General features: G+C 47.0%; 1 protein-coding gene across 1 annotated transcript in view; it reads left to right on the forward strand.

Moving 5' to 3' along the window:
• CDH4 (cadherin 4, type 1, R-cadherin (retinal)) overlaps positions 1-21,657 on the forward strand; it is a 104,556-nt gene that overhangs the window by 5,672 nt on the left and 77,227 nt on the right. The window lies entirely within an intron of this gene.

Consider the following 21,657-nt stretch of genomic DNA (forward strand, 5'->3'; position numbering starts at 1 on the left):
GGCTGCCACAATGGAGGCCCCAAGAGGGTCCTCTGAGCCCCATTATTAGAGACGGTGATGTCTCCCCACGTTGTACGGTTCCAACACAGCAAACCTCGCTCCTACTGTGTTGATTACTTTTTCCTTTAGTGTGTTGATTTTTAACAGCATTTTGTGCACCTTTTTGTTGAAAGGCCTGTGCCTGGTGCTGAGGGTGCAGCCGCTGCGCAGGGCTGATGCAGGCTCACATCTAGTTTCATTGCTCTTCACTGTGTTTTGCAGATACTGCATTTGAGTTTTTTACAAATAGAAGCCTTCAGGCAACACTGCATTGAGGCAATCTGTCAGGGCCGTGTGCTGACTTAGTGTCTCTGTGTCACAATTTGGTCATTATGACAATATTTAGAAGTTTTCCACCATGCTAGTGCACTCTTCATAGGTGGCAGTATCATTAAAATAGCACTTAAATGCAGCAGGAACCAAAAAAAAGCACATGTGATATAACTCACTTTATTGTGATTTCTATCACTGCATTGATCTGGAACCACACAATCCCTCCAAGTCTCGCCCATGTAGCTCCCACAAGCCCAAGAGGTGAAAAATTTACACGCTCAGCTGCTTCTGACCAAAAATTTGGTGGTTGGGATGATGCACCCAGCTCCTCTGTGGGAAAGTTGGTGATCCACCCCCACAAATGTTGCAGCCTGGAAAACCCAGCTCTGTCTCATGGGGTTGCAATGGTCCTAAATAAGACACAACAACAAAATAAAGCTTTTCTTTTATTAACAAAATGTATAAAGTTTCTGAAGTTGACATCTGAAAGACAGGGGCATAGTACACAGGAGTGGCAGTGACGTTCAGTTCACCCCTCAAGCATGCATGGCCTCATCTGGACCAGTTATTGGAGATACTGCCATGGATGCAATCACCACCATTCTCATCCTGGGGAGGCTGCAGTGCAGTGGGGAGACGGACCACATACAGTGCTTGGCAGCATCATTAATGAGATGCCCGTGGAGCCCAGTGAAAGATGCAGTAACTGGATAGAGTTCACGGAGCTCCAAGATGAAAGAACCGATGTCCTAGCCTGGGAAGGTGGACACGTGATGGCACACCAGTGTAAATGCTAGCTTAGAGCTTGCAGTTGGCTCTGTATTACGTGAGTAACCTTGAGCAGGAGATGCTGTCCCTCTGTGCCTCACTTTCTTCATCTGTAAAATGGAGACTAAAAGGTCGATGGTTCAAACCTACTTGGCATCCTGTGGGAGAAAAGACGAGGCGATGAGGCGGTCCACTTCTGGAAAGATGGCAGCCTTGAGAACCCTAAGGGCCAGTTGTACTTCACCCCATAGCGCCACTGTGTGTTAGCCTTGACTCAGTGGCTCTAGGGTAACAGTATCTTGTTGTGAAGACTGAAAATGGGACTCTTGATTCAGAAAGACTAAGTATTTGGGAATACTCTTATCTAAAAATAACTGGGAACACTATACCCAAAAACTATATGTCTGAAGGCATCAGAGAGTGAAGAGACAGTGAGGAGCCTTAGTGCTAAGATCTGTTAGAATCAAAATACCCAGAGGCACGAGCCCAGCAGTGGTGTCTGCCAGCTCTGGATGACAAGCAAAAGCTCATCAGTCCTGTCATGTGCTGTAGGACAAAGACCACAATGTGGCATGTGTGTCATCTAAAGCAGCTGGACGTCTGTGAAGTGACCGCCTGTGGGGTTAGGAACTCAAAGGCTGTACCCTAGAAATTAAGGTAAATGTAACTAGGAATGCCCTTAGGGAGGCTGAAGCCAACCATCAAGTAAAGCCAGACTCTATAAGAGGATTAGGAGAATGCCAGATTGCTGGTGTCCCTAAGTGTTTTCCAGAAGTGAATGTCAGTCTTCTCTGGTAGACAGTATCATCCCAGGGCCTAATGTTCTCTCGGAATTCCTTCACATAAAATGTCTAGCACTCAGCTGAAAATAACTGGGCACCTGAAGAGGCAGCAAGACTTTGTAAATTAAAACCAGGAGACTGCATATGGTTGTAAAAGCCTTGAGGGTGCTCCAGGCAACAGAGTCACTAGTACAGAGTTTATAATAAAGGTCATGAGGATTTGGCCACATCTAACAGCATTTACTAACTCTGGGGAGGTCTAGTGGTGCAGTGCACAGCGGGTTGTGCTGCTGAAGGCCGTTCTTCATTGGTGGTTTGTATCCACCTGCAATTCCTTTGGAGAAAGATGGGAAATTTCTTTCTCTCTAATTAAAAGCCTCCAAACCCTCTGGAGGCTCAATTGTGCATCAGTTCCATCAACAGCAGTGAGAACGAGAGAGAGGTGTTAGCTATGATTAAGCAAAGTATGTATGCAATTTTTGACAGATAATTGGAAAATATTAAAAGGAACTAACTGGACACTTTAGAAATATAAATAGCAAATAAAAATAAGAGCTTAACAGATGAATATATGTATAGATTAGACACATTTAAAGAAGTTAGTGAAATATGTGCATGTGTGTGTAAGAGTATGTGTCAGAAAAAAATACAATTATGAAGAGATCTATATGGTAAGAGAGTCTAACATATGTGTGCATTCGGAATACCAAAAGAAGATTAAAATGGGAGCAGAAATAATAAGATTTTTAAAGATAGTGGCAAAAAAAAATTCTAAAAGTAACAAGAAACATTATAGGTTCAAAAAGCCCTATAAACTCAATGGAGGACACAGATAAAATAAGTCTTAGTTACTGCATGCTAAACACTGCTGAAAATTAAGATTAAGGAAAAAATATTGAGAACAAACAGAAGTGGAAATTACCTTTCCATCCAAGAAGTAACAGTTAAGTTTTCAGCTGACATCACCACAAGGATTATAGGGAGCACAAGACAATGGAAGGATGCACTAAAGAAAAAGAAACCTTCATCCTAGATTTCCATCACCCAGAAAAACATCCTTTAAGAAGCGGAGTTGAATAAAGACATGTGTAAATAAACAAAACCTGAAGGAATATTCCACAAGTTGTATTCTCTGGGTAAAAAGAAAAGTATTTGAGATGAAAAGTTCAGAAATGCAGGAAAGAATGAAGAGCCAGGAAAGATTAAGAAGCTAGAGAGCTGAGAATGAAGAATGACTAGTAGTGTTTAGTAGGATTTAAAATTATTCACGTTTGCAACAAGAATGACATAGATTTAAGAGGAGATAAATGGAGCTAATGGGATTGAAGATTCTTACATTGTCCTGGAAGATAATTTAGATACCAAATTAATATTATACTTTGATGAGACAAAGAGACTTGTTATAAAGTTCTGGAAAATCACTTTAAAAAGAATCCTGAGGTTGCACAACTTCTGAGCTAATAAATGAAACATTAACATTTACCAATCAAAAAGGAGAACATAGAGTATGTGACTAATAAACGTCTCTCTTCAGTTCAAATGGCAGATATCAAATTACAAGTATAAAAATATTCACAATTATATGACATGCAAATTCATAGGACATCGACGTCAGTTGACATAACGTAGTCCACAAAGAATCTTTTTCATCCTACTCAGGTGAGCAGTGGCTGAGGTCTTTAAAGCTTGTAACCAGCCGTCTCAGGTCCCTGGTGGACAAAGAAGAGGAAGAAAAAGTCACATAGAAGCCATCTAAAGGACTAACTGGCCACACGAACCTCATTTCCATGACACTGAAGCAGATAAAGCAGACACTGCCTGCCAACCACCGATGTCTGCTCCTAATACAGAGTCCCGGGTAGACTGGGAGAAAAGTGTGGTACAAAATCCAGACTCATAAAAATATCCATGCTCTCTGATCTGACAGAGCTCAGTGGTGGAACCCTGAGATTGTGGCCTTAGTAACTCTTTGATCCTAGGACTCAACTCCCCCAACTCAGTCTCCAGCCACATGTTATTATTGTTGACAGGTGCCATCAACTCCCCGAGCAACAGATCTGAACCTTGCTGTCTCTGCACCATCAGCATCTCTGACACTTTGTAGCCCATTGTTACAGTCACTGTGGCATCCCCTCTCACGGAGGCTCCTCTCTCTCTCCGACACTCCACCTTTCCCAGCATGATGTCTTTCTCCAAGGACTGGTCCCAGATGGACCCATCTTATACCCACTCCTTAGAAAAACCAACCATCTAAGATCAAAAGTGTAGCTTTGCCCAGGGATAAAGAGCAGGAGTCAGGAAGGGATGGGATAGAAAGGTGAGCGGAAATGAGAATTACAGGGAGGAAGGAAGGAAATGTGGAGATCGTCATTGATCTCAATGGGGAGATCATCATATGTCATAAAACAAAATGTGTGTCAGTGGCTCATTGGAAAGCCAATTTTCTATGTAAACTCATTGAAAACACAATGAAAATTAAAATGTTCCAAACAATAGGAAAAAAACTTGACATGCTTGATGAAGAAAAAGCTCAACTCTGTGCCGCTTACAAAAAGATATGTCTTAAACCTATAAAGATAGAGGAAATACTAAACTAAAATATTTAGGAAAATACTGTTTAAGAACAAACTGGTAGTGACCCTATGAATACCAGAAAAACTAGGATCTATCACCAAAGGCATCATAAGCTGGAAAGAGGGACATGTACTAAGATGAGCATTTCAACTCCCCAGGATGAAAGAAGAATCCTAAATGGCATGCACTTGATAGCACAACCTCAAAAATACATAAACAAAAATTGATAAAACTGAAAGAAGAAATGTATAAACATGCAATCAATGGCAATTTTTAGCAAACATTTTTGAGTGAGTAATAGAACAAGCAAACAAAACACCAGTCAGGAGAAAGACTGTTAGAACTGCACAATTAGCAATTCTGACGTTACACAAAAATGCAGAACACAACTACTACTAAATAAACATTATGTTCAAGTACACACACGACATTTACAAAAATTAACCATATGCTGAGCCTTCCAGCAAGTCTCCGTATATTTGAATGGTTTAAAATTGCCACAGTTTGTTTTCTGACCACAAAGCAATTAGCTGGAAATCAATAACAATAGAGATACGTGGTAAAGCCCCCAACTAGTTCGGTAAAGCAAATGCCTTAATAGCTTGTGGGTAGAAAGGAAATCTCATGGAAATTAGAAATGATGTTGACCTGACTATTAAAACCAGCAGGGTGTAGTTCCTCATGTCCAGATAAAATGTTTTTGTTATTTATCATTAGGCGTCATCAAGTCAGTTTCCATTGGTCTAAAGCTTGTGCACAACAGAGCTGCCCAGTCAGGACCACCCTTCCTAACAGCAGTCAGTCCATCTCCTTGAGAACCTCCTCGTTTTCGCTAACTCTCGAACTGTTGCTATCAAGTTACTTTTAACTCACCGTGACTCTATGAGACAGAGGCCTGCCCTTGAGCTTCCCAAGGCCGGAGTCTTCACAGAAGCAAACTTCAACATCTCTTTCTCATCGTCTGCTTCTCCAATCGTGGTGTCCTTTTACTGGCCCCTTCTGATAATATGTCTGAAGTATGAAGTCTCATTGTTAGTGTGCGGTGAGTGCCCTGGCTTCAGTCTCCTTTGCCTGGTCAAAGAATTGAGCTGGGTGGTGGACCACAGTAAGGTCAGCCCTACAGAAACACCAGAGAGTGTGCATCAGTCTCAGTGGTTCTTAAAAGAGCCCTTGCTTGAATGAATCCCAATGTGCGCTGAGGCTTTGCTGCTGCAAGCAGAGTTTGATCAGAGCCCTGGAAACCCAGGAGTCACTGAGATCAGGGACATGTGACTTGCTGGAAAAGCAGGCAAGGAAAATAAAGATAGTTTATTGGAAAGGTCACGTTTTGGTTCCTGTGGACTTGATTTATTTTTCCTCAGCTTCAGCTTGAACTTGCATATGAGTAGTTGGTGGTCTGTTCCACAAACAGCACCTGGCCTAGTTTTCATTGCTGATATTGAGCTTCTCCAATGATTCCTCCCACAGATGTAATCGGATTCCTATGCATACCAACAGGCTAAATCCATGTGGATAGCCTGCATTTATGTTTCTTATAAAACGTATTTGCAATGAATAAGTCATTGATTGTGAAAAATTCTGTCATTCTACCTCTGGCTTAATTTCTGTCCATGATTTCCAACTGCTGATCCTTCTCTATTCCCAACTTTTGCATTCCAGTCTCCCATTATTATTAATGCATCTTTATTGCATGTCCGATCAGTTTCTGAGTGCAAAAGTTGGTAGAAATCTTGTATTTCCTCCTCTTTGGCTCTGGTGGTTGGTGCATATATTTAAAGGATGGTGGTATTCACTGACCTTCCTTGTATGCGTATGGATATTATCCTGTCACCTACAACAATGTATTTCAAGATGGATCTAGAAATGACTATTTTAACTATGAAAGCAACCCCATTTTTCCTCACCTTTTTGTCTCCAGCGTAGTAGATCATATGATCCTCTGACTCAAAATGTCCCGTGCCAGTCCATCTCATTTCACCAGTACCTAGTATGTCAATATTTATGTGTTCAATTTCCTTCTTAACAATTTCCAATTTTCCTACATTCATGGTTCTTACTTTCCATGTTCCAATCACTAGTGTCTGCTTACAGCTGTTCCTCCTCCTATTTGTTTCCATACTTGAGGGCTCAGCCTCAGTTGCCCTATCTGCTAGTCTAAGTGTGCTCTGTTGTACACAGGGTTTCAAAGGCCTGCTGTTTCAGAAGCGGATGGCCAATCCTTCTTCCTAGTCTGTCTTAATTTGATTGCTCAGTTTTAGAACATTATCTGACAGGCAAGAGAAAAGAAAATTAAAGATATTTCCCAGTAGTAGAAAAAGCCAATAGATTCCGTGTTGTCCCCACCCTTGCCAGGTGTGTTTTGAGCCACCCCTTTCCTGCTCCACCAGCATTTACATCTACTCCCACCTACTCCATTCAAGAACAATCTCCCCTATCCAGCCTTTGATGTGTTGACATATATGTCAGTCTTTCAGATTCCTAACGCCTCAAGCTCCTGCAAGTCTCTTCCTCTGAAGGCAGTATCTCTTGACTTCAGGAGTTTTGAACTTCTGCTCCAGGATTGACTGGACCAGTTGTGAGGATTTTTGTTTTCTTGATACTGAGTTACAGCCGGTCTTGTTAAGGTATGATCTGTATCAGTCCGCTGCAGTAGGTGCTTCAAGTCCTCACTTACAGCAAGCAAAGTTGTGTCGTCTGCACATTACAGGTTGTCGCTTCCTCCATTCCTGGTGTCACAATCTTCTTCACAGAGTCCAGCTTTTCATGGAATCCGTATGGAAACTCTTAGTCTTAAATGCCTGTGTTGTGTTTGTTGGGTGCCATCAAGTTGAGTGCAATTCATAGCAATTCTATGAACAAATCCCTGTTCTATCCTGTGCCATCCTCACACTTCCTGATACACAAGAGCCCGCTGCAGCAGTCACCGTGCCAGTCCACCTAGTTGAGGGTCTTCCTCTCCTCCGCTGACCTTCACCCTTCCCAGGATCATGTCCCTCTCCAAGGAATAGCCCCTCCTAGCAACCTGCCCAAAGTGTAAGGTGAGGTAAAGCCTCGTTGTTTTTGCCTCCACTCTGACTACACCCTATCCAAGACATATCTGTTCATTTTCTTGGCCGTCCATGAGATGTTCAGTGCTTTTCTCCAACACCATAGCTCAAAGGCATCAGTTCTTAATCTGTCATGTTTATTCATTGTCCAGCTCTCAGATGCAAAGGAAGTAATCAGAAATACCATGGCCTGAATCACACGCACCTTATTCCTGAAAGGGACATCATTACTGCTCAGTAATTTGGAGAGGTCTCATTTCCTGACTGCTTGTACCAAGGGTGTTAGATATTTAAAAAAAAAGCATCAGAAACTCTGTGATCAAAGTGTTCACCACATAAAATTATAAAACGAACAGGAAATTATATCAATCAGGGTAAAAAAATGGAAGTAGTTGGGGAAAGGGAATAAAATAATGAAATAGAAAATATAAAAATGTCCATGGAATACAATATGTAATAATGAAGAGAATCAACACGAAGATTTAGTTCTTAAATAGAGTATCATCACACTGAGACTAAGCAAGAAAAAGATGACGGCCACAGATGGCACATATTAGGAGTGAAGAGGACATCAGGATCGATCTTACAGGAGAAAGATCATTTCAAACTATTATGAACAATTAATACTCATATCTTTTAAAATATGCATTAAATGGATATTATCTCAAACCCACTGTCATTCATTCGATTCTAACCCATAGGAACTCTTCATTCTCCATTGGCTTTCCAAGGCTGTGAATCTTTGCAGGAGGAAAAAAGAAGGAACCAAAATTCATCGTATAGAAGCATCCAGAGAGAGCAAAAAGAGGAATGCTTTCCCACATAGACTTTGTCCAAAACCCAGTGTGAACTGCCGTCTGAAATGGCCAAGAACTTCATCCAAAATCAGCAAGATCCGTGTCCAAAAACATGGAGAAAGAAGTTAATCACAAGCCAGTCTCACTCCCAAACAGATACAAAAACTCAAAGCAAAATATTAGCAAACTTGAATGTAGCCATGTTTATTTGTGATGATACATATGGCCCAACTGGATTTGTCCCAAGAATAACTCTAGAAAATTAATCAGTTCAACTGAGAGTAAGTATAAAAAATATCATCATAATCTGAATAGCAACTGTTACAATTTAACCTCCATTCAGGATGAAATTAATAAACCAAGAAGAGAAAGGCTAGCTACAAAAAAAAAAACCACCCTGTGGAAACATCTGATTGTTTTTCAGTGTTGAAATAAACCAAGCTTTTCCTTGGTCTAGAATTGGTACGGATACTGTTACATTACATTCTGTATCCCAGGGAGACCATTAAGTGAGAGAAAGAAACAGGGATAAATGAAAATAACTTTATGTATAGCTGAAATGATTATGAACACATAAAGAAAAAGACGTTGTACATAAGCTATTACAATTAATAAGCAAGCTTAGCGAAAAGGCTCATATAAAGGCCATTTTTCTTCTGAAATCCCAAGAGTATAATAGCATATAAAGGATCATACACCTTGGAATTAAGCATAACAAAAAAATATACAAGACCCTTATGTATTGCAGCCAGGCCTTGTTTTATTGTACTTTGTTTTATTATACTTCCCAGATACATAGATGGAGAGAGAGAGAGAGGTAAAAATGCATAGATGCGCACCAATTGAAGGTGTGTAGCAACTCTGGACCGAGCAGTCTACGAGGCCATGGAAGTAAGCGCTGTGCTCACTCCATATCTCTGTGGCCCATTTTGATCATTGTCACATTATTTCAAATGTTTTCATTGCACGCTTAACAAACAACAGGATAGTGTTGACATAACTCTTAGATACACCAGGAAACCAGTAAATCCCTGTGATTCCCTTTCTTGTGGCAATCCTTATCTCGTGATGCTTGAGCCAAGCCCGGATGTCTCTGAGGTGTGTGTGGACTGAGGAGACTGAGTGCAGGGAGCAGTGGGTACGCACCTGGTCACATGGCCATGGGGCTGGTCCCCTCCACAGCTGGTGAGAGAGAAAGAGAAGAATGTGCAGAGCGAGTCCCGTGAAGCCGGCAGCCAGGAGCCTGAGAGACGAGACTAGCCTTTCCTCCAGAGCTGCTGTCAGAACCAACTGGAAGGCACGCAACAGGCAGCATGACACGGAACTTGTAATGTTACCAATTCCATCCAAATTTTCCTGTTGATTTACGGTAGAAAAACGACAGCAGAGACACTGACCCTCCAGTCTGTCTTCAGAGGCAGTAGATCACACTATAGGAGACTGCCTGTCCCTCTCCTGTAGAGCTGCAGGTAGATTTGAACACCTGCCTTTGGGTTGGCGGTGAAACCCTTTACCTCCTAGTCCACCACAACTCTAATAGTTGTTTCTTGTCTTTTGAAAGTTCAAGAGGCTGATTTTGAAAGTTTAAATAGAAATACAAAGGACCTAGAGTGTTGTGCACTACAGGAAGGCAGTGACTTGTCAGTCAGCATGGACACTCTCCAGGTCTCTGCAGTGCTGAGGGTCTAGGCTCACAGTTCCTCCTGTGGCCTGTCCGAGAGGCTGGGGACTGGTTGGCAGCCTTCCTGCCCTGGAGGCAGCAGCATCCCACACACCATGTGACACTGTGTGACACAGTGTGACAGCCACTGCCTTGAGGCATTGCCAGGCTTGCCTGGGACAACCCTAAATACAGTCACTACAACGATTCATTTTCTTGAACCTCTGAGTTCACGTCATAATCATGTTAGACTGACTCACACACAGTGAGGATAACCCGTGGATCCTGTCACCTTCCGAAGTTGCGTGAACACACCTACATGGTCAGCAGTGACCCTGAAGCAGAGGAGAAGATGTAAGGTGACAGGGTCTAGATTCATGGAAACTGAACAACCAGAGTGGAAATGGTGAGGCTGTGTGCACATCATGAAGAATGTGGTGAGAAACATGCCACCGCTTGTCCACACGGACATATAAACCTTCTCCAAGTGCAGCACGATAAAACATCGTGTAAACAAGCAGAGAGCACTATGGGAAGAAAGGGAGAAATTCACTGCGGAGGTGGACAGACAGGCAAGTGGAGTAGCCATGAGAGTGAAAGTCATGTTTTATAATCAGCTTCATTGAGGCATAACTTCCTACAGTCAAATTTAGGTACTTCATGTATGCACTTTGTCAGACGTGGGTGGTTGTTTATTTGGTTTTTTGGGGGTTTTGTTCTTTTAAATTGTGATGTCAGTGAAAGCTTACAGGGCACTGGTTTTCCGTACAACCTTTCATGCACATTTTGTTTTATGACATTGATTACAGTTCCTTCATTGTGTAGCACTTTACCCAGTTCCCTCCTGTGATGCTCATTTCCACTAATCCCTACAGCCTACCTCTTCCTGCCTTTCTGTGTGGTTAGTCATTCTAGAGGGTGCTTCCCCAGTGCTACTGTGTTCTTTGAAGGCCTGTCTATTGCTTGGTTGAACATTGACTCTTGTTCTTTAAAAATGAAAAAAAAAAGTTTGACTTTGTTCTAAATTCAAAGGGTAATTAAGGATCTCGGGGTTCCATCTATTTCTATTGGACAAGTAGCCTCGGGCATGTTTGTGTTTTGCCCGTTCTGTCCAGGACCCTTTACTGTGGCCCCTTTGCGAGCCGTCAGCAAGGACATGGAGGGGCCATCTAGTTGTTCTGCTCCCTGGAAGACTGGGGTTCCTGGGGCTCATCAGCCCCTTGGACTAATCGTTTCTGCACGTTTTCTTATCTTCCTTTTTCTTTCTTCCAGACACAGAGAGACAAGTGCCTGCACTTAGATGGTCAGTTGCAGGCTTTTAAGTCTCTGGCTGCTCTTCACCCAAGTGGGCTGAGCGCCACGATTCCTTCCGAGGCTGGAAGAGCGAACTGCTTCGCTGATGAACTACTCAGCATCTGGGGTTTTCTCTATCCTTTTAGTCAAGAATAGAGTTTACAATTTTTTTCTTTTCTATATTTTACTTCTTTTGTTGTTGCTGTTGAGACTAACAAACACATCCCAAGGCAGCCGTTCCTCCACAGGCAGTGACCCTGCACCACTGTTCAGGCTCAGCTCTGTCTTCTTCCTCCTTCCCAAGCCACTGCTCCCTACACTTCCGAGCTCGTCTTCTGAACTGCTAGTGTCCATTTCATTCCCTCTGCATTTCTTTAAATAGCATAGTGGTCAAGGCAGACCTTTATTACCGGTAAAGTTTGTTCTAGGATAATTCAGGAAATATTTTGGTTTACAGTTTAAAGAGTACCTCGAGGCAATAGTTTGGGACTTCAGAAACCCTTCATAGCTCCAGACAGTTTGGATTGTGGTTTGTTTTTGTTTTCATTCTGTTCTGCATTTTCCCCCTTCTGATCAGAATATTTCTGTGGAATCTTGGATCAAAATATTCAGAAGTGTTAACCAAATAATATCCAGTTCTTCTGGTCTCATGGCACAGGAGGGGTAACTTTACATTTCCAAATTATTGCATGGCTACATAAATTTAAAGACAATTTTTAAAAATTGTCATCAAATCAATCTGACTCTGTGTATCAGAGTAGAGCTGTGATGTGCAGGACGTTCAAGGTTTGGTTTTTCAGAAAGTGCATCATCAGATCTTTTTGTATAAGGTGCCTCCGAGTGGGCTCTGCATGGACCATTTGGCTGGTACCAAGTAAGGTAATAGTTTGTACCCCTGGTGACTCTGTTTATGTAAACTGATAAAACCACACACTGTCCTGGAGGACACTGTAATTCATAATGTGCAGGACAGGGTAAGACTGTCCCTAATGTTTTCAAGGCTGTAAACTTTTACAGACGGTTCAGCCTCAGTGTTCTGTAGCACAGTGGGTGGTGTTGCAAACCACTGCCCTTGTGCCAGCAGTACAGTGCTTTGTTCCCTGCACCACGGGCTCTATTCCAGCTGGACGGTTACATAATCTCTTCAGTTTTGCCTCTGTGTCGCAGAGCCTGAAATATCTCCTGCTTTCAGTCCTGGAGAGCTGTAATATTCATGAAGGCAAGCTGCTATGTCGCCTGTGAGCTGAGGAGCTGCTGGGTCAGAACTCATGACCTCTCAGTTAGCAATAAACACTCAGCCCCTACCACGAGGGCTCCTCGGGTCGGGACGCAGTGGCCTCTTACGATGCATCAGGTTGTCGTGGCAGCAGGGGGGCATTTTCTGAGGAACAGAGCCCCACTTGGCAATCACTGTGTGTGCATGGTTCAAGCAGGTCACTGTAAGAGCATGTGCATTCTGAAGGTACATGTGGAGGGCTTCTGGGGCGGGGGTGGACACACTGAGACACGCTTTTAGTCAACGTTCTTTCTGTTGCTGAAAGTTCTAGAGAACAAGGAAGGAGCAGCTTATAGACTCTAGGGCAGGGCACCTGGGAAAGGAGTGCATCCCCTGGTGGGGGACCCCTGATTTCATTCCTCTGCAGATCCAGGTCCCTCCCACTCCTGAGAGACAGCTGCGGGTCAGGACAGATGCAGCCTCTCCCCCTCACGGCCCCCCAAAGGCGGTCGCTCTGTGGTAGCTTGGCTGGAGATGGATAGACTTTCATTTTGTGCAGCCTTGCGGGAAAGCTGATAGCAATTCAATTAGAAAATGCAAATGAGCACCCAGAAGCCTAAAGGAGCACCGGCCTGTGTGCTGGGAGGGAGCACTTCCAGTGCAGAGGGACACAGACATGGACCTGGGGCCCTGTGAGAAGGTCTGTGTGGTTTACAAGACCACTATCAGGCCATGTGGCACAGCCAGCACTTCTGGAAGACAGCCAGCCAGGAGTGGGGGCAGGTCTGGGCTTCTCTCGGGGTGTCTGCTCCCCAAATGATGGGATTCACTGGTGCATTGCACACAGACCCCATGGAGCCCCACAGGACAGCCCTGCCCAGGACTCAGACACCCCAAATCTGCTCTGTGCAGCCACAAAGGGTGAGGGAACCTGAGCTAGGGATGAAGCACTCCTGAGGAGCCACCCCAGCAAAGAGCAGGAGTCCCTAGGGGCACATCAGGGTGCACCTGCTGATGCTAAGGTTGGTGGTTCAAGGCCATGCAGGAAGCTCCAGAAGAAGCCCTGGTGATGTCACAAAACAGAGGTACATGTAGGTTCCTCATGGGTCAAGGGGGACTTGATGGCCATGGATCTGAGTCTCCTGGTAGAAAGCTAGGGGCCAGGGGCTACAGGAGAAGTTTGGGGTGCCTTGTCACCCCACTCAGAATATGCAGGGCTGTTGTCCCAGGGCTCCCCAACCTTGCGATCCTGGAGTTCACTGGAGGTCAACACAGAGTCAGGGCCTCGGGGGTTTGAGTTCACCTGCTCCGTGTATGCGTCTTGCAGCCTCTGCTGAATGTGGACCCGTCTTCACCTCCCAGGCCCTCTGAGCCTTGGTCTGCAGACCGGATGAGGGTCCTCCTATTTGCAAAGCTGTGTGAGGCCCCTCCTGTGAGCTGCCCAGGGTGAACAGGTGAGGCAGGGCATGTCAACCCTCCCCACAGGAGTCTCACCTGCCCCCATGCCCCCGAAGCCCCCAGCAGAAGGATATAGAGGAAACTTCACACCTCTGAGAACATTCACTCCAGGCCAGGATCAAGTGACTTGGAGTCAAGGAAGAAAAACAAAACTTGGAAAGGATGTTGTCATTGTTGTCATTGTCATTATTGTATTGCTTGCATGACCCTACAGCAGGTTTTCAGAAGCTGTAAATCACATGGGAAGAAACTGCTGAAAAGTTGGTGGATTCGAACTGCATGCCTTTGGGTTGGCAGCACATCTCCTTACCACTAGGCCACCAGAGCTCTCTTCAGTAATAACAATGACAACTGTCATTTAAGGTTCCCCTTTAGGCTAAAACTGCTCGGCCACACTGATTGGGGTTCCCAGTGCAGATTAAAGTTATGTTTCCAATATAATGTGGTCTATTAGACGGGCCCTTGGGGCATCGTGCATGACTTTTTGGGCTGGCAGCTGAAACGTCATCAGTTGGGATCGACCATCCGCTCACAGGGAGGAAGACGGGATTTTCCTCCTATAAAAATTCACAGCCTCAGACACCAAATGGAGGGTCCAGACACGTCCAAATGGCTTTGGTGACAGTGAGCGGGGCTCGGCTTAGGGTAGACTGTGTGGTGTCCAGCATTGCACAGATGACACAACCTTGCTTGCTGGAGGTGAGGAGAAGCTGAAAAACATGCTGCAGAAGATCAAAGACTATAGCCTGCAATATTAATTACATCTCAACGTCAAGAAAACAAAGGTCCTTACCACTACACCAAGAGGCAGCTTCAGGACTGGTGGAGAAAGGATTGAAACTGTCAACGTTTCCCTCTTATTTTGATCCACAAGATACCCTTAGTACCAGCAGTCAGATCAGGAAACATTGCACTGGAAAATTCTGCAGTCAAGGGCGTCTCCAGAGTATTGAGGAGCAATGATGTCAGTTTAAGGACTAAGGTGATTCAGGCTTTGGGCTTTTCAATCACTTGCTGTGCATCTGAGAGCTAGACAGTGAATAAAGATGACAGAAGACTTACTACCTTCGAGTTGTGGTGTTGGAGAAGAGTACTGACTGTCCATGGACTGTCAGAAGAACAGACAGATACGTCTTAGGAAAGGTGCAGCTGGGGGCTCCTTAGAGACAAACATGGAGAAACTTCGTCTCTCATGCTTTGGACACGTTGCTAGGAGAGGCTGTTGTTTGAAAGGGGGCATCATCCTTGGCAAGGTGGAGGGTAGGTGGAGAAAAAGACTCTCAACAAGATAGGCTGGCAGAAGGATTGGAGCAACGGGCTCAAGATGTCAGCAATGATGAGGATGGCACAGGGCAGGGCGGGGCAGGACAGGATAGGGCAGGATGGCAGAGCAGGACAGGCAGGGCAGGACAGGACAGGACAGGGCAGGGCAGGGTAGGCCAGGGCAGGACAGGACAGGGCAGGGCAGGACAGGATAGGGCAGGTCAGGGCAGGACAGGATAGGGCAGGGCAGGGCAGGACAGGATAGGGCAGGACGGCAGAGCAGGACAGGCAGGACAGGACAGGGCAGGGCAGGACAGGCAGGTCTCTTGTTCACAGGGTTACTACAAGTTTTACTCCACTCCTAGCACCTAACAGCATCTAACAGCAACACCATGAATGTGCAATATCAGAATGCTGGAAAAGTGTGAGATGTTGTGAGAGTAACAAAAATGCGACCGAGACACAGTGAGCATATGGTGGCCAGGGTGCAAGAGCAGCGGTCAGCAGTGGACGTGTGGCAGCCCCGGACACTGCCTCAGGAAAGCTCCTGCGGGACCCAGGCGGTGGTCTAGGTCACAGGTGTCCTCAGAAAGTAGCCAGGCACGTCTTTCATCCTTTTGCAAACAACACCCTCAGAATAGTGGAAGACTGTGGTTATGGCAAGAGTGGACAGTGGGGGGAGTGAGTGCGTCCGCAGCCCACTGTTCACTCCTGACGTCCCTCTGAAGAGCATGCTTCTCTGATGAGAGCAGCGTCCCCACTGCCTACAAGTCGAGGCAAAGTCGCCGGCACAGCCCTCTCCGGTGACCACCTGCTGCCCCTGTGGACTTGAGAGAAATGTATGTGTTTTCTATCACGTGGGTTCCCCCACACCAAGACCTGTGCTAACTTCTCAGCCAACTTGTGGAAGGAGGTTTGTTCCCTCCACAACCCCATTCACACTCATCCTGCCCAGCAGGTACAGAAGGGGATGGGTAGAAAATGATGTTTTCCTTCCAAGTTCAAACTGCTGAGCCTTTGTGTCAAAACTCCATGTCCTTGTGATGGGGCTCGGCTGGCATCGGCCATAGGGGGGTGCACCGTCAACCTAAAGTCTTCCCTCTCTGGTGGTGTGGACCCGCTGGCAGCTCTGTAGGAGAAAAGAGAGCAGTCTCCTCCAGTGAGACTTCTTGTTGTTTGTTGTTGAGTACCATCAAGTCTGAAGTGGCCCATAGCTGACCCTCTGGTGGGTTTTCAGAAGCAGTTAATTGCACAGCAGCTGGTCTGTTCCTTTTCCTGCAGAGTAGCTGGTGACCTCGAGCTGCGTACCTTCGGGATTGCAGCGCAGCTTCTTGCCTTAAAAACCCACTAGAATCCACCAGATGCTCTGCTGGAGAAGGAGGGGCAATCTCCTCCTGTACCAGTCAGATCCGATCTGATGGTACACACACAAAAAATAATAAAATTTTTAAAAAACCCAACTCGCTAGAGCGTCAAATCTGAGTTGGCTCTGTCTCCGTGGTGATGAGTCAAGTTGAGTCCTATGTCTGTGAAACCCAGATAATTAAAAGGACAGTACACTAACCGATGCTTTTGAATGTGGTATTGACAAACACGAGCTCCACTGTGAACAGCCCCAGCGAACAAATCCATATTAGGAACCAGGATGTTCCTTAGCAGTCACAGTAGAGAGCGGTGAGCTCCCTGACTGAGGACACAGCAATGAGATGGATGGCGCAGCCATAAGCTGACTCAAGCACGCCGACCATCAGAAGATGGTACAAGACCAGTCAGACCGTGAAGGTGGAGCGTCAGACTGTGAAGGTGGAGCGGGGCCTTCAGACGACTCTGAAGACTGCGTGACACCAGTCAGCCGACCCTCAGATGGTACAAGGCCAGCCAGACAAGCCCAAAGACGAAGCAGCAGCAGCCAGCAGGGACCATCGCATCCTGTCGTCCACGGAGTCACCTTGAGTTAGGACTGACTCAACGGGGTCACAACAGGGAGGAGACACTGGAGGTGGGGCCCGGATGGCGGGGTATGGGGTTCCTGACCCTCCTCTGCCTCAGTGACAGCGCTTGTGAGAGAGGGTCAAGAGCCCCACGCTGTGACATCACCAGAGTTTAAGCCCAACAGCCCCCATTTCCAGCTGCATGGCCTCAGGCAGGTCTGAGAGCTTCCATGTCCTTCCACTGCCCCCTGTAAATGAAGCCATGTAGCCGCCACCGTTCTAGGGTCTCCTGGGGGCTCCAAGCCGGGAGCAGGAAGGAGTGAGCTCCCCTCCCAGCACACAGCAGCACTCCAGAAGTGGTAGCGCTGAGTCTACCTCCAATCAACAAATGAAGAAATAATTCATTATCTCAGTGTGACACTGTGCCTCCCTTTAGCACTGAGCTCTTAGAGAATGATCTGTGAGAGTGAATCCACGATGAAAGGTTAGATGAGAGACTTGGGGAGTAGGGCATTGAAGTTGGTGGTGGTGGAAGAATTTGGAGGAGGAGGGCGGAGCATCTGCGTAGGGTAGAGAAAGAAGGGAGCCCCTCTCCTCGTCCCTGAGAGCACTGCCGGCCGTGGGAGCACCGCTGGCCCTGAGAGCACTGCCCTCCCTGAGAGCACTGCCCTCCCTGAGAGCACCACCACCCGCCCTGAGAGCACTTCCATCCCTGGGAGCACTGCCCTCCCTGAGAGCACCACCACCCACCCTGGGAGCATTGCCGTCCCTGGGAGCACCGCCATCCCTGGGAGCACCGCCATCCCTGGGAGCATCACCGGCAGCCCTGGGAGCACCACCGGCGGCCCTGGGAGCACCCAGTGACGGAGGGCGTGCACAGAAGCAACAAGGATCTACATGGTTCAGAAAGGCCTTTTTTAATTACTATTTCTGTGTACATTTTCCAAATCCTCTTCCGTCCTGTAAGAGATCAAAACAGCCTGTGCTTCAGGCAGAAGGATACTGGATTCTGCCAGAGTCAGGAAGTGCCTTTTCAGAACCAAGTGCCTGCAGATGTTGGCTTAGCCAGGCTCTGTTTGTGAAAGGTGCACATGTTGTCTGTTGTTTCATTTGCTGTTTGTTAAATACCGTTTTGTTCGTCCTTCCTTAGCTGCCATGGAAACCAAGCACGAGGCTGTAGACAGTACTGGTTAAATAGTTAAATATACTGCTGGCAGGCAAGCAGAACGTACCGGTTTTCCAGTGCACATGGAGAGGGAAGGAGGAGGTGGGAGGAGCCACCTATCTGTATAGAGCAGTGTCTTTTTCTTTCTTTTTTCTTTTAAGAAATCGAATGGCCCTCAGTGAATATTGGTAGCAGGGTTGGTCTTTGGGGAAGTGGGCGGGGCCACACTGCTTCCTCTTTGAGGAACCCAGAGCAATGACGTAACAATGAAAACCAAGACCCTAGGAACCAAGGAACAGGAGTCACAGACGTTGACAGCTTGTTACTGGCCCTTCTTCTAACGCAGGTAGTGTTAGCGCTTAATGCAGGTGGCGTGTCCTTGGATGGAAACGGTCCCTTTGACTCCAGAGCTCTAGGAACTCAATGCCCTCAGACTTCAGTGCTAAGATACTAGTGTAGCTGGGCTTGGCCATGTGTCTACCCGGGCACAAGAGCGTTCCCAGAAGGGTGGTGAAGCAGGCTCGGCCTCAATATGCAATGATGTGGATGGACTTATCTTTTTTTATTTTATTTTGTTAATTTTCATGAACATTTACAGAGATTTGGAATTTACATTCATTCATTGTTGCACTTTCCTCCCTGTCCACCTCTCCCCTCCAGTTTGCTCTTCTCGTTGAAAAGAAAAAAGAGAAATTCCTTCCTTGTTATACAATCCCCCCCATCCTCCCCACCCCCCGCTCCCCGCCCCGAGTACTCTCCACTATGCAACCTTCATTCTGGGCTCATGATACTCTATGATGTGGATGGACTTATAACAGGCTTGGGGGTCACTGGGGTCTGGGAGCCAGAGGCTGGATGACCTCAAAGGCAGGTTGTTGGGTGGGAAGCGGAAGGAGCAGGGTGTACTGGGACTGCTGAGGGCAGGGGGAGCTGTAGTTGTTCAGTGCCTTCAAGTCGGGCCCCGCTCACAACGACCCCCTGACAGAACAAGCACCGTCCACTGTGTGTCAGTGTCCTCCTCACGGCCGGCGCTGTGTTTGAGCCTCTGATGGGGCCAGCGTGTCAGTCCCCCTCAACGAGGATCCTGTTCTTCTTGCTCTCTGACCCTCTGCTTCACCTAGAATCTGTCTGTCTCCAGAAATCAGGCCCTCATGGCTTCTAACTAGTGTCTGGCTGTTATTCCTGTCAAGACATCAACAAGAAAAGTAAAATCCCCTGAAATCCGCACAGCCCTGGAGAGCAGAGTGTAGACTCCAGTTTTGACAGATTCATTGTCGATGGTGTTAGGGGCCTTCAGGTCGATTTCCACCGTAAGGCGCCTCCTGAGGCGAGGGTCCTCACCACCCTCACATTGTTGCTGTTGGACCCCACTGCTGGAGCCACCCTGATGGTTCTTCTCTTTGAGGGACTTCCTGTTTCCCACTGACCCTGCGTGAGGGCTGATCTATTTCTGGAGAGTGACAGGAGGGGAGGATCCAGGGCTCAGGCCAGGCTTCCAGCCCTGGTCTTCATCTTAGGGCCCTTGAGTCTCTTGGGGACCTTATGTATGAAAGGGCAAAGCCCTGCTTGGCTCTGTGCCACCCTCACAGTTGGTACATCAGAGCGAGTGACTCTGTTTTCTGCCCTTGCAGATCAGAGCCACAGATTCCGCCAGGTCTCAGACCTCAGTGTTTCTCCGCCCAGTCCTGGGGCTTCCCTGCCAATCAGAACAATTAGAGTCACACTCCTGCTGATGAGAGCTGATGATTACACCTGGGGCAGCAGAGGGGCTCACCCCATGGGCTGACCACAGGCCACCTTGATAAAGGGCAGGCCCGCAGCTCCGCAGGAGCGGGGCCTGGCTGCAGTTCCCCCCACCCTGCCCCGGGAAGGAGGCAGTAGACAGAAATCATCTTCAGTGAATTGCTTGGCTTTGCAACCACACTATTTCTCAAACTGTGTCACATTTAAGATCAACCCGGATGCCAGTGAGGGCTGGGGTAGGCAAGTTATGGGAAGTCAGAGCTGTCACCTTTGACCTTGCCTTTAGATGGACAGATCAGGCCACTCCATTTTCCTTGGCGTCACGAAGGCTTCTGATATATGGATCACCATGCTGTAACTCATGATGAGCGGATCTCAGCAGTACTTTGTGGGGGTCTGCTCCCATAGAGAGTGTGATCATTGGGTACCGTTGAGTCAGTCCTTTCTGGAAACATCCCCCAGGTCCGTGAGATGGGCTCGCCTGTTCTTCCGGCAGCTGAGGAAGGAGCCCTGCAGGGCACCTCTGTGCTGTCACAGAGAGTTGTTATAAATTGGAATCAGCTTAACAGATCTGATCAACATCTTCCACCCCCTGTGGTCGTGATTCTGGGAGCACTTTCTCCTGATCACCCCGTGTCCAAGAGGACGGGCACGAGAACTTCCGTGGGGTGGGGGGAGGTTCTCCCTCCCTGTCCAGCTTCTTCCTGGGCATCTAACAAGTGTTCCCACTCGTGCCGGAACTGTGCTGCGGACAGGCGAATGAGCTGAGCTCAGGGAAATGTAATCTTCAACTTTCTGCACGTGGATTGAGGGGTGCATATGATTATATGCCTCTCTTTGCATTTCACTTTTTTCCTTTAAAAAAAAAAGGCAAGGGCTATAATTGAAACCCTGCCCCAGGTGAGTTTTGCATTATTCATCTTTTTCTTCTGAATGAGGGTAGAAGAGAAATGACCCAGCTTCCAGATCCTGAGTGGTCCCTGCGGACTTCACCTAGAAGTCACACTCAATTACCCTCATCATCAGACACAGAGACAATGCTCTGGTACAGGGACAGCAGGACCTGGGCAGGAGCAAGCTGACCGCTCAGCACTTAAGGAAATGAGATAATATGCCCAATTGGAAGCTCTCGTTGGGAACTGCCCTCAGGGACAGAGTGGGGGCCGCCGCTGGCTAAAGGGTAGAGCGTTAGAGAAAGAGAGAAAGATATTGACTTTGCTATGCGCTGTGCATCCTGTCCTTGACCATGAGGGGTAGAGGTCACTGATGGACACAGGTGGGGTGTAGGAAATGTGCTGACTTTGCTCAGCAACGTGCAGCGTGCCCTTGACTGCGGAGCCTCAACATCCCTTTTGGATGCCCCCTCCACCTCTCACCTGTTCCTCCCAGGTAACAATCTTCATGTCCTTTAGTGTCATGCTTGGTAGAGGGGTCGGCAGAGAAGAAGCTCCTCCATGAGGTGGAGTGGGACAGTGGCTCCACGAGGGTCTCAGGACCGCAGTTACAGAGGATGGCCTGGGGTCAGCCGTGAGGGCGGCCTGGGGTCAGCTGTGAGGTGCCGTGGGGTCAGCCGTGAGGGCGGCCTGGGGTCAGCTGTGAGGTGCCGTGGGGTCAGCCGTGAGGGTGGCGTGGGGTCAGCCGTGAGGGC

Source organism: Elephantulus edwardii, unplaced genomic scaffold, assembly GCF_000299155.1.
Source record: "Elephantulus edwardii isolate Elephantulus edwardi_28Jun2011 unplaced genomic scaffold, EleEdw1.0 scaffold00193, whole genome shotgun sequence".
NCBI lineage: Eukaryota > Metazoa > Chordata > Mammalia > Macroscelidea > Macroscelididae > Elephantulus > Elephantulus edwardii.